The 13,902-nt window shown below is 39.8% G+C and overlaps 1 protein-coding gene across 6 annotated transcripts in view; it reads right to left on the bottom strand.

The window, feature by feature from the left end:
• AGBL1 (AGBL carboxypeptidase 1) overlaps window positions 1-13,902 on the bottom strand; it is a 755,364-nt gene that overhangs the window by 298,082 nt on the left and 443,380 nt on the right. The window lies entirely within an intron of this gene.

Here is a 13,902-nt window from a genome sequence, read left to right on the forward strand (position 1 = left end):
AAAAAGATACCCCAAAACAACAGATTTCAAAACAACAATTACAAGCTATTCACATTTTTAAAAAATATCTATCTAGGGCCAGCCCCGGTGGCCTAGTGGTTAAGTTCAGTGCACTCCACTTCAGCAGCCAGGGGTTTTGTTCCCAGCCGTGGACCTACACCATTCTGTTAGCGCCATGCTGTGCTGGTGGCCCACAGACTAAAAAATAGAGGAAAATTGGCACGGATGTTAGCTCAAGGCAAATCTTCCTCAGCAAAGAAAAAATATATATATTTAGCTATATATGCCTATGCACATAGCATACATATATAGGCATAAAGAAGATTCTGGAAAGATATACATGAAAATATTAAAAGTGGATGGGGGGGCTGGCCCCGTGGCTGAGTGGTTAAGTTCACGCGCTCTGCTGCAGGCGGCCCAGTGTTTCGTTAGTTCGAATCCTGGGCGCGGACAGGGCACTGCTCATCAGACCACGCTGAGGCAGCATCCCACATGCCACAACTAGAAGAACCTACAACGAAGAATACACAACTATGTACCGGGGGGCTTTGGGGAGAAAAAGGAAAAAATAAAATATAAAAAAAAAAAAAAAGTGGATGGGGATGTTTAATATTTTTTGTATCTTTTCCCAATCTGTATTTTCTCAGTGAATATTGATAACACATTTTATTTGCAATCAAAAAAGTAATAAAGGTTTGAGAGCTGGCTCCATGGCCGAGTGGTTAAGTTTGCACACTCCGCTTTGGCGGCCCAGGGTTTTGCCAGTTCTGATACTGGGCGTGGACATGGCACCGCTCATCAGGCCACGCTGAGGTGGTGTCCCACACAGCACAACCAGAGGCACTCACAAATAGAATATACAACTATGTACTGGGGCTCTTTGGGGAGAAGAAGAGAAAAAAAAAAGAAGACTGGCAACAGATGTTAGCTCAGGTGCCAATCTTTAAAAAAAAACCTCTAGGGGGAGCAATTGAGGGAAATTTTCAACTTAAAAAAAAAAGCAAAGGTTTAACGAAATGCACAAGACTCTTGTTCAGCTTTCTCCAGGGAAGAGACACTCTCAACAAATACAGATCTTTGTACAGTTCTAGCTGCCTCCTCATAGGGGCGGGTTGGATTCTTGCCTGAGAGAGGCAACTAAAAACAAAGTTTATTTAGACTGCAAACAGAGGACCCCAGGAGTCAAGCTGTGCTTTGGAGGGAGGCAAGCCTGCTGTGCCCCATCACAGAGGGCCTGACGCACACACTCCAGGGGCTGGATTTGATCAGGTTGCGGCTGCCGTAGTGCCTGACCCCAGGCGAATGAGTTCTATGTGTATGTGTGCTTCAGCCTTATTGAAAGTGTTGAAAAGCCATATCCGACAGATTCCAGGACTCCCTGCAGTAACTTCCCCGATGCAGGGCACAGAAGGCAGCCTGGTCCTTATGAGCTGCTGAGGTCAATTTTCTTCCACCTAAACATGTCCCGTTGTTTGGGCCATGTCGATGAAAATAATCCATAACCAATCTATAAATGAAAATTTGGGTGAGTTTATTCTGAGCTTAAATTTTAGGATTATAACCCGGGAGAGTCTTTCCACAAAGAAACAGAGCACTCCAAAGAAGTGGGGGTATACAGGATGGTTATATACCCTCAAAGAGTATGTTTCACATATGATTGAAATGTCCCTTTTACAATAGTCACGAGGCTGCTCTGTCAGCACAGCAATTGATGGAAACAGCAGATAGGCCTGCTGTCTCGGTGAACACCGCGGGGTGGCAGGTGTGTTGCCTTGGGCTGGGAGGTCACAGATGAGTGCTGCAATCAGTTCCCAGCCTACAGAAAGATGCTTAATCTTTAAGGAGATGCCAATGTTGGGAGGGGGAGGGAAGTTGCACCTTTATCTCAAGGGCCTTTCCTCTTGCCATAGGGAATCTCTAAAGCAGATATACATTGCGTGCTCAATGGCCGCGGTCAGGTCCTTTTGGAAAGACAAGGTCAGGCCGAATTAGGTTTACACAAAATGGCTTCTTCATATACTCCAATATATCCTATTACTTGCCATTTTTATTTGTCAGCCAGCAGGATTCCTATTGGCTGAATCCTCTTCAGACAGTGATAACTGGAGGAAACCAATGGTATTAGGTGTCTGATAACACCTTTAAGAGATGGAGGCCCCCAAAGCTTAGATTCTTTACTCACCCTCATTGAAGAGATTATATTCCCTGTCAAGAGAGTAGTCAACCCAGGCTCACTCTGATTTCAAAGATCACAATATTCTATAAATGGTGGTGTAATGCCTTTCAGCAAAAATGCTAAACACTTTTTGAATTCTCTTCTTGAACTTTATTCTTATCCCTAAGTGTAATTTGCTAATTGTGCAATTAATCTTAAACATTCCTGATGGCTTTAAATGTGTTAATATTTAGAATCATTGACAACAGTGCCCAGCATATGTATGTTAGTTATCAGTAGTATTTTCCATATAAACACATTTACATACCAGTTATTTGTTTCAGAAAAAGAAAGGTCTCTAAAAGTAACTGGCTTTCTAGTGAAAACTGGCTTTCTTCTTAGGGCTGGTAAAAGAGTTGAAAGCTTCCTACTTGGGTGGGACTCTCAATTCATGACTTTTATCCTAACAGGCCCCACTTTGGGAGGTAACCCAGCCCAACTCCTGCTGGGTAATTACTATACAGGTCCCCACGCAGCATCTTCCCTGTTCTTGATCACCTCCGGAGGCTGCCCCAAAGTACTGGCTTTGATCCGTGTGCCCATATCTCTTTCTGATCCAAATTCTTTTTCTGAGTCCTGAGTTTCCCTGAATTGCTGTACTTTCAAGAAAATCTTCAGGAAAGGCATAACATATCTGTTACAGGAAAGAGGACACCACTCTCTCACTGCCCTAAACTTCATGACCAACCGAGTGACATTTCCAGGAGTCCACCCTGGACCACTCAATCTCTATGCCTTTGCTTATGCTGTTCCTTCTTTCTGGAAGAAGCTCTCCTCCTAACTTCCGTCTAGAAAATTAGGCCCATTTCCCTGAACCCTAGTCATACCACCCCCTCCATGAAGACTTCTTTGATAGCCCCTTCCAAAGAAACTAAATGTAATACCTTCCTTCTCTGAATAAGCATGCTTCCTTACGTGTGACTCCCATTGCATCTTCCCCACTGTGCAGCTGCTTAGCACAAGTCCCTGTAGCTTTTCCAGAGGAGTCAAAGAGCAAAGGTCAGAGCAAAGATCGAGAGCTGTCCAACTGAGTTTGAATCCTGAATTCATTTCTATGTGACTTTTGACGAATGATTTAACCTCTCTGTGCTTTAGATTCCTCATCTGTTAAAATAAAGATAAAAATAACACCCACTCATAAGGCGGCGGTTAGAGTGAAGTAAGACCATACTATAGTATGCTCCAAGAAGGGGTATGATATAGCAGTAAAGGGCAAAGACTCAAGGACTGAGTCTGGTTGGGTTCAGATCCCAGCTCTATCAACTTATTATCTGTGTGACTTTGGACATGTTGCCTAACTCCTCTCTGCCCTAATTTCCTTACCCTAAGAGATAGGTGAAAAAAATGGTAACTACTTTATAGGTTTATATTGACAGTTAACGTAACACATGCAAACATAAGAGAACATAGTAAGCCCCACAAGTATTATGATTTATTATAAGGTCAAGGCCAAGCTAAGCTTTTAGTTCATGGCAACCACTTAAATAGCACTTCTTGTTATCATTCGCATTCATGAATGCCTATAGCATGACTCTTAGATGTCGCTCTGCTTGGATAACTTTGAAGTATAGGGTTAGGAGAGAAAGAGAGAGACAAATAAGAGAGCAAGCAAAAGAGAGAGATCTAATGTCCCTTCCTCTTCTCCTTTCTGATTCAATTTTGTCAAGAGTTATCCCTCCGATGAGAATGTTCTTGCCTGTGAAGCTGGACCCAAATCTATGGGTTCTATTTGGCGCATGGGACATGCTAACCCACAGGCTGCCCATGTGTCCTAATAGACACTGAGTATTACAAAAGACCTTTCCACGGTAATGGCAGTGGAATGCAGAGCGTGGCTCGCTATTCTTAATTACTTTCTTGCTGTTCCACCCTCACAGCCATCCTAGAACTTTGAGCTTCTATTTTTCACCTGTATTCTGAATTTAATAATCCTTCCTTTCAATCTACTCTGCAAGTAATTCAGGGATTTCATACCTAGGTCTCCATCTTTGTAAAACTGAAGTAACTAAGTAATGAAAGAATCAGCCTTATAATGGAAACTCATGCTCTTAGGAAACCAGTTCCTCGACTTCTTGGACCTTTTCCTCTTACTGTTTATTTTACATTTCAAAGGAGGGATGTGTCTGTTTTCAGACTTGAAATCTATTGGTTTTGCCTTCACTCCTATTTTATTCTTAGCTCTGGACATTTTTCTCCTATCTTCCAGCTCCATCCTACTCCAGCTTGCTGCCAATCTCAAAACTTAAGGGCATTAGCACAAATAAAATTTCTAGTTCTGTTCTCTTAAGATTATTGTTTTTCTTAGAGAAAATATTGTTTACATTGTTTGCATTGCATAAATTGTTCACTTGTTTATACTCCCCAGCTGACAACACCATGGTGCTTCTTTTAAAACATTGTCAAAACATTATTGCAATTTTTGAACTTCAGGTATCACAGAAGTCTAGGGTTTGAAAGATCAGAAAGAGAGCAGGTCCATTTCTCTGGTTCGGGCATGTTTAAATACCTTTAGCGTTAGAGGATAACTGGACACCATCCAATGCAATCTTCTGACTTTTCAGATAAGGAAACAAAGACTCAAAGAGGGGACCTGGGAAACTAAACATCTATAGTTAAGAAATGGTTCTCAATAATGGGTGGTTTTGACTCACAAGGGTTTTGACTCACAAGGACTAGCAATGTCCAGATAGATTTTTAGCTGTCACAACATGAGAGGTGTTGCTAGCATCTAGTAGATAAAGGCCAACGGTGCTGTTAAACATCCTACAATGCACAGGAGAGCCCCCTCAACTAAGAATTATCCAGCCCAAAATGTCATTAGTACCCAGGCTTAGAAATTCTGATCTAGAGAGAACATCCCTGCTTTAGAAATCCTTTTAACATCTCATGGCAACATATATCCATGATCATTGTATAAGACTCTCATAATCCAAATTAAACTCATATCCTGTGTCCTGGAAGTAGACAAGAAGTCTACTGGTTCCCATTTCACCAGCTTCCTTGGTAATCTCTTTAAAGTTTCATGACTAAGATTACAAATAGTCTTATTTCTGTGTCAATGTTGAGGCAGTGAGGAAGTATCTATATCAGGGAGATTTAGGAGAAAGGAAGATTTTATTTCTAGGTTATATTTTGGGGTTGATCATGAACAGCCATACTCAATCCATTCATGGGTGACTGAGGAGTGCCTGAGGAGAGTTAGAATACAAAAATTGATTTGTTATGGTAACTGGCAATGACTGCCAGTGGTAAATGAGATTTCAAATGAATGATAAAATGAGGATCTAATTTGGAAGTAAACCTGTGGGTTTGTTTCAACAGCCTCTTTTAGGATGTCATTGCACAAAACTAAAACATAAATTGACAAACCCATGAATTCTTTTCTATGATTGAATATATACCTGGAAAAGAAATCTTCTAAGAAATGTTGTCACTAGATCTTGCCATTAGCTGATCTGAGGGAAAAAGTCAGAAGGAATCAACCAAAATCAAGAGATGCCAGAATTTGACGAAAATGTTTAAAATAAAAGTGGCCCTTTCATTTATATTCTGTCTTCCTTCCTACGCTGAGCTGCCCATTCATTCAGCTTAAATGTACTATATATATATGGTTAAACTAAAAAGCCCAAGTGGAAATACAACCTCTCACATTGACCATGAGCAAGGGGTCAAGGCCAGCCAAGTTTTAAGTTGGTGAATGATATTTTGTAATATCAATCCCATAACATTTTTTAAAAACACCTGACCCAGCAATTGCCCTTTGGCACTCCAACCTCTTGGTTGAAAACATGGGTGGTGGGTGGGGAAAAGTTTATACATGAAGATCTTCTTCCTAGCGTTGCATAAAACAGCCAGAAGTTAGGAAGCAACCTAAATATCTAACAATTTTAAGTAAATTGTAGTGTAGTAAATATAATGTTGGGAAAAAATGCAATTGTTAGAAGCATGAAGTCTTCAGAAAAATGTGGGAAATTCTTAAGATATAATGTTAATTAAAAAATGAATAATCCACAAATATATGTACTGATTGATGACAAGCCTGCAAAAGATGCGCACGTGATCAAAGTCTAGAAGGAAACATCAAAGTGACAAAAGCAATGGTAGACATAAGTTCATTCATTTATGGGCATACTGATTTTTAACTATTTTTCCCTGAACTTTTCTTTAAGTTAGAAAAAAAATTTATATGTAAATATACACTTACATATATATATAGCAGAGCCCCTTTCTTCAGTCAAAATAATACCAAACATACAAATTTGCATTAGCAAGTTAACAGCAATAAAGAATCCGATTATAAGAATATTGGAGTGCTCAGAAGAATAAGCGTTAGAATTTAAATTAGGCTGCAGTGAGGATAAGGTCAGTTATGGTGAAGCGGTAATAAATGCCAGTTAGAAAATCCCCTCATAAGGTTAAAGCAGCAATTTCACATTCTCTTCTATTAATGGTCTATCACAAAATTAAGAATTTCTCAGAATTGGCCACAGGGTTTATCTGTCAAACCAAACTGTGCTTCTCAGTTTTTTCGGTAACATCCAAATAAGTAGTTAGTTTCCCTGCCTTGCTTCACTTCCTGAGGTATATGATCATCTCTTCCCTCACGCATGCCCACAAGATGATTTCCCTTCTTCCATTTACTATCTTGTATCCAGTCCAGAAACCTGGGGGTCATCCTAGACTTCTCCCTCTTCTTCATCCCTCACTACCTCAACCAGCCCATTATCAGCTCTGGTCAATTCCACCTCCTGAGTATCTCTTGAATCCGTCTTCCTTGCGTCCTTCCAAAACTTCTGCCCTCCTTCCAACCATGGACTATTACAATCGCCTTCTGACTGGTCCCTAGTCCCATCCAGCACACAGCTGTTAAAAGACAGCTATGATCCAATTACTTCTCTCCTTAAGTCATATTAATGGACACCTATTATCTTTGAAAATAAACTCTATCCTCCTTAGGATGGCTCAAAAAGCTCTTTTTACCTGACCATTGCAGGCTTCTACTACAATTCTCCCTTAAGTGCCCCCAAATCGAGTCATTTTACTGAATGGAACACATTTTTCTCAATACAATTAGATGGAGTTGGAGAAAACAGAAATATCAGCTTTCTCATTCTAAGCATTATAGTAATTTTAACATAATCTAATATCATTTATGTCTTTAACAGTCATAGTTCACATTTTAATCATATTACATTACCAGTAAGTAAAATCTCTAAATATTTTTTATAAACCTTCTTATACTTGAGTGATTTCTTTTTGTTTTAACCAAATGCCAAATTTCCCAATTATGCACATGAAATTCCTGTTTTGATATTTTGCCCAGGATTCCATTTTGCTAAGATCTTTTAAGACACAAATTTTGCCGTGGAACACAATAACTGCTTGTCCCAGCTTTGCGACACCTGAAAATTTCATCAACACGATGCAACGTGATGTCACTGAGGAACACAGAACTTAGTCTGTTCTAATTCTAATCCCAAAGCTAACAAGTTGTCAAGCATTTGGAATGCCACTTAAATTTTCCCAAACTGGGTTTTCACATCAGTAGGTTGAGTACAGCAATATACAAGGGAGATGATAGTTAGGATGATCATGATGGTGAAGATGAGGATTAGCCAGTATTTTGTGTCAGACACTATATTAAATGCTTTACATACAACTACGCTGAGGAAGGTATAATTATTATCCTTATTTTTCTGATAACTACACTTAAAGTTATAAAGAATAAATAATTTATCCAAAATACAGTCAATGAATGATGGAGACAGCATATAGAAATGCTAAAGGCCACATAAAATAGATTATCTTCATTCTTTGCTTGAGTCATTCATTGTTCAACAGACAATTGTTTATTTCACTGATCCTCTACTAATGGGAACTAAGGTTGTTTCCACTTTTTCATCATTAACAAGTAATGACATCCTGGTACACGTACCTTTGTGCACTTCTGGAATTAAATTCCTAGAAGTTGAACTTTAGGATCAAAGATCATGAACATTTTTGTTGAATGTTGTCAATTTGTGCTATAACTTTTATAATTAAAAGCACACGCACAAAAATCTTGGGAATTGTAGACGACATACCTTAGGTGCAGATTCCCTTGGTGATATCAGCTCCTGGACCCCCAGGGGTGAGCTTTGCCTTAGGTGCCACCAATTCTGCACAGGCCCTCTCAGTTCCACACCCCGGGGTTGACCAGTTGCACGCTTAAGAGGGCTTCCTTCATTGTTGCTACTATATAGCCAGGCCAACTAGCTTCGAATCCTGAGTTTCTGGCTTCTCCCACCATTTCCAGACTTGGATGAGTGGCTGTAGAAGGGGCCAGGTGGTGCAACCTGAATGTGTGAGTTTAATTCTCTGGGAACACATTTTGACTAACAGGAAACAGGAAGTGGGGCTGTGTGCAGAAGGCAGATAAGTCTCTCCTTCTTCCTTCTCAACAACTCCTCCGAGAATTTGTTCTACATCCCACAATCTATCCAGACACATCCCACAAAGCTGAGCAGACCTACCTGACTGCTCCGACCAGCACAATAACGCAACACTTTGCCTTACTTTCCATCTCACTCTAGCTCATTTTCCTTATCTCTCATTTCCACTTTCTCCCATGCTTGGTCTATGGTGGTTTTCTGGCTCACCTGAGAGAATAAAGTTTATGAAAGTGTTTTATAAATTATAAATCACTATGTAAAGGGCAAGTATTTTTATTACTGTGGTTTTTGTGGTTTTCAGGAATACTTGGGGGTATATAGCCAGAAATTCATTTCATAAAATCATCAAGATTACTCTATTTACATTTCATTACTCACTATCAATCTAAGAGGCATTTTGAAACATTTTTGATCTTTCCGATTCTTTGTTTGCCTTCAGAGAGGCGTAGTTAACTACAAGCTCCATGGAAACGCCAGCAGTACATTTCAGTGTGTTCCTAAGGAGGCCATGCTGGACTTACAAGGAGTAGGATAACGTACTTGAGTATCCCAGTGCACGCAAATTCAGCATAACGCACACCCCAGTGTGGAATTGCACAGTGAGATTTAGAAATACGAATGAGACAGAAGGAGCACAAAAGAAAACTAGGATGAAATAAAAATCAAGAACTCCCTGATCCTACCCTACTTGCAAAATTTACCTTCTACTTTACCAGATAAGTTAGCCTTTCGCAATTTCACAAAAAATTAACTTGTGGATAATTCATATTCAACTCAACCAGCATCTAGTGAAGGCCTAAATTATCTCCTTCTGTGTTCTCTTATAATATCCAGTTGTTTTCATATGACTCTCTGCTGTTATTACTTACTTAATTAACTGCCTTTTTGGCTGGACTATAAACTCTGGGAGAGTAGGAAGCTGTCAATTCCACTTTCTGTCATATTCTTGGCACCTAACATATTGTCTGGATTTTTTTTAAATGTTTATTGAATGATGAATGAAAGAAAGAATGAATGAAGAATGAAGATGAATTGACTACACATCTGGCCTTCACTAAGTGTTTTTAGTTTTCTATATCTATCTCCAGTCATAAGCTTCAGCTTAAAACAAAGCAGAGACCTAATAAATAGGTATTAACTAATTAGTGAAACAATTATAAATTTATGTAAAAATGTCTAATGCTTACCTTCTAACAACATGGTTCAAAGTATTCTAATATGTTCCCTTCTCATTTACATTTAGGCATATAAAGGCATAAAAAGAGAATTATTGCTTAGTTTTAGAAATAGAAATCCTTAATCCATTGGAGTGAAAATATGGTAAAGAATATTAAAAAATTAGCTGGAAGAATAGAACTATCACCTGCCCCTCACAGTCAAAGAGGGCATTGTCGTCTGGGGTCCACTCCATTTCATAGAGAGAGAAAAACCTGGGGCTAAGTCTTTCATAGCCTCGACTCTGCCTTTCTCAGCACATATGTAAGGAGATGCTCCTCCAAGGAACTCAGTCATGCACCAAGAACCAAACAAATGCATCTCAGGGTTGGCCAGTCCTTTTCCCCTATGCTCTAAGCTAAATAAAACCCTCGATGAAATCAATCCTTCCTTTGGTTTTATATCTGTTCCTTTAGGGTGTCTGGCTTATTGCATTTGCACTGATCACATGGGAAGACTAAGATTTACAGAGATACACCATCTTTTCTTCTTCTTGATCCTTTGAAACCAAATTATTTTTAAAGGATCAGAGGTCATTTGAGGCTCATTGGATTATCCCATGTGCCAGGTTCCCTCCTTATTTTTGACACAATGAACCATTTTTACAACGGGTATTTAAAACTCATAGCTCCCAGGGCGTCAGTAATCCCAGGAAAGGCCCCTGCTGGCAAGCTTATTAGCATCTCTGCCTCTTGATTTTTATTTAATTCCTTTTCATATTCTATCATAATGCTGACAGACACTATAGATTTGAGTGCTACAGAAGGAGGGCAATATTTCATTGCAGCGTTAAGCCTGCAGTGAGTTAATAAACAGCTCACAATGTGCTTTGAGATCAATTACAAAGAAGCTAAAAAAAAAAAAAGAAAGAAAGAACACCAAGGCAACTCGTGTTGAATCAAAGTTAGTAAGAAAGGAAAGGGTATTGGTATGAATGGTCCAAATCATGGTTCCTACTAAAATGAGAGATTACTATCTGGATTTCGTATTTGTATCTACAAAGGAATGAAGTAGCATTCCAATGACAAAACAAGCATTTGCAAAACTGTTCTTTTCTAAGTCCTAGAGAGGGAAAGGTTGCTGGAAAATATGGGTGTGGGAGAGAAAAAAAAAAAAACACAAACTCATCTAGCATTAAAATAATAGTACACATGCTGGGCCAGAGGTATAGAGGTTAAGTTCGCTTAACTCCACTTTGGCGGCCTGGGTTCACAGGTTTGGATTTCAGGCACAGACCTACACCACTCATCAAGCCATAACGTGGTGGTGACTACATACAAAGCAGAGGAAGATGGGCATAGACGTTAGCTCAGGGCCAATCTTCTTCACCAAAAAAAAAAAAAAATTTTCACAGTTCAACAAAACATCTCATATGGGGTATTACTTTCAACTTTTAAATCACATTCCCATACAGCATCTTATTCTAGCTCATAAAAATCATGGGAACGATGTCCTTGCCATAACCCAAAAGTTAGAGCCCCCTAGCTTTCCTTTCTTGACCCCTAATCCTTTCTCATCTCCCTGCCAACCAAGGGTGCTGTAATTTAGTGCTTCTCAAACTTGCCTGGAGCACCCATCACCTAGGAATCTTGATAAAATGTAGATCCTGATGCAGTAGGTGGAGCCTGAGATTCTGCATTTCTAACACATCCCGGGTGAAGTTGATGCTGCTGCTCGTGAGTCTAAACAACCACCTGTGTGCAGCCGCATCCTGAAAAGATTAGTGTCGTCCAGAACCGCAGAAGATTTAGACTGAAGTTACTCCGATACACACTTAAAGAGATGCATCCTTGTTCTTGTGCTAATTGATAAGTAGGCAGAAACAGTCAGCGATTTACAGACTCCATTCGATTTCCACAAAGTCAAGACAAGCACTTTGAGAGCTGATTTAAGAGCAGGAACAAGGAGGCTGTGAAGGGCCCTCCGGAGATCGCCCTTCAATAAACTAAGGCATGAGCTCCATATCTTTTTGGGGGGTCTCCCACCCTTTTAAGAATATCTTAAAAACTACAGATACTTTCCCCAGAAAAATGTACACATAGGTAAACAAACAATTTTCTATATAATTATATCTGTTCTTAGACTCTTTCGTTCTACAAGCAATTTAAGAAATCTTGACCTGGGGGTATCCCAGGAGCCAGAAAGAACAAAAACAAAACCATCTTTAGACTCTCGCTGGGATTCTCAGATAGTTTTTAAATACAACTCTTGTGGGAGAACTAAGCCGATGACCCAAAAGCACAGATGAAACACATGTACACACACAAAAAAAGGGGTGGAGGGAGGCAGGGAATTTGAGACGATGACAAAAGCCACAGAAAATTCTCTATAGCCCAAAGTGGATCAGGAGCAAGAGAGCAAAAACAGAGACTACAGTCTAGTTTCAAAACCATCTTGCCTCGTACATCGGGGTATCCTGCCTCATCTCTCAGTGACTGGCCTCTGGGCTCTGAATTGGCAGGGTCGCTGGATGAAATGCAGATTCCTGGGCCAAATGGATCAGATGGAGACATGGTTCAGAAATCTGCATCATATAAGATCCCTAGGTAATTCTCACGCACATTAAGATTTGAGAATACTATTCCTCAGATTGCATTAATGAAATTAAGACATCCCCCCAACTCCATTCAAAGTTCTGAGTTATGTTCCAATATGAGGCTGCTCAAAGAACGAGGAAATGACTTCCAAGAGAATAGTGACCCAAAACTTACTCTTGAGTTGTGCTCATGATTTTAATAGGCTTTTAAATTCAGCAGTCTTTGAGGAATTTAAATCTGTTCCCTGTCCTGCCCTCCGCTCCTCATGCCTTCCTTACTCTTCTTCTGGAAGGAGGCTCACAAATTCCCCTTCCCTTTTCTAAGACCTCACCTATGAATTGGCCATAATATAAATTAGACTGCACAGGAAGTCTGATAGACAGAATAAAGGGTAGATAATGGAGGAAATGTCTAGACAATACAGACAGAAGTTGCTTTGATATAGCTAATTTAATAAATATAGGTATATGGATATCAGACTCTATAGAAGCCAAAATCTATGGTTCTCAACCCTGGCTTCACATTAAAGTTAATAAAATCACAGAGACCTAATTTCCAACCCTAATGGTTCTAATTAAGAAGGTCGGAATAAGACAATTTTGGATAAGAGTGGAAGTCTAAATGTCTTTGTTTAAAATAAAAGAAGAAAACCACTATTGAAAATTATTACGTACAACCAACAATAATACAAATAATAAACAAGTGTTGAGGGTTTACTATGAAAACAGTGACAAATGTTTTACAGGCACTAGCTCATTCAGTCTTTACAGCATCTCCGTGAAGTAGGAACCGTGAGGGACACCATTTTTACAGCTAAAACTCATAGAGGTAACCATCTCAAGGTCATGATTGTTAAACACAGATCTCTCCTTGGACCCCTCTGTCTGACACAGGCACCCGCACTAAACAATAGGCTATGTCCCCTGTATGAGTCAATGATTGAGAACCACTGGGCTGTAAGTATGTATGTGTATACCTGTATGATATACTTGTGTGTGTGGTAGAGAGAGAAAGAACGTGTGTGTACCCTGGGATACAGGTGATTCTGCAGCTTAGGACGCTTGGGGGAAGAGATATCTGCAAGTAAAGACCACACAAGTCCAAAGAGCTGTGTGAGAGCAGCAGTTCTCTAATGGGAAAGGAGAGAAGTCACCAGGAAGTGCAATGAGTACAGGAAGCAACGCAGGAGAGTGCCTAATACAAACTTAAGCTGGTTGTTTGACTGAAGACTAACTCTGCTCCCCCCATTTCCCCTGATAGCAAGCTGCCACTTCATAGGTATTACATTCCTCCAAGCCCTCTTCGTTTACTTTGAAAAGGTGAAAAAAGAAAATAAGTCAGCATAGGATGAGGTGGGGGGCATGTGATGGATAGAACAAAGACTCCTGACAACAAACTAATTGGTGCTAAAAACAGAGTACTTTCTCCCTAGAAAAATGCACATACCCAGAATGCACTGCAGATGACTTTTAGGGGTTTCACAATCACGCTGGGTTGCCCAGTC

Source organism: Equus caballus, chromosome 1 (assembly GCF_041296265.1).
Source record: "Equus caballus isolate H_3958 breed thoroughbred chromosome 1, TB-T2T, whole genome shotgun sequence".
NCBI lineage: Eukaryota > Metazoa > Chordata > Mammalia > Perissodactyla > Equidae > Equus > Equus caballus.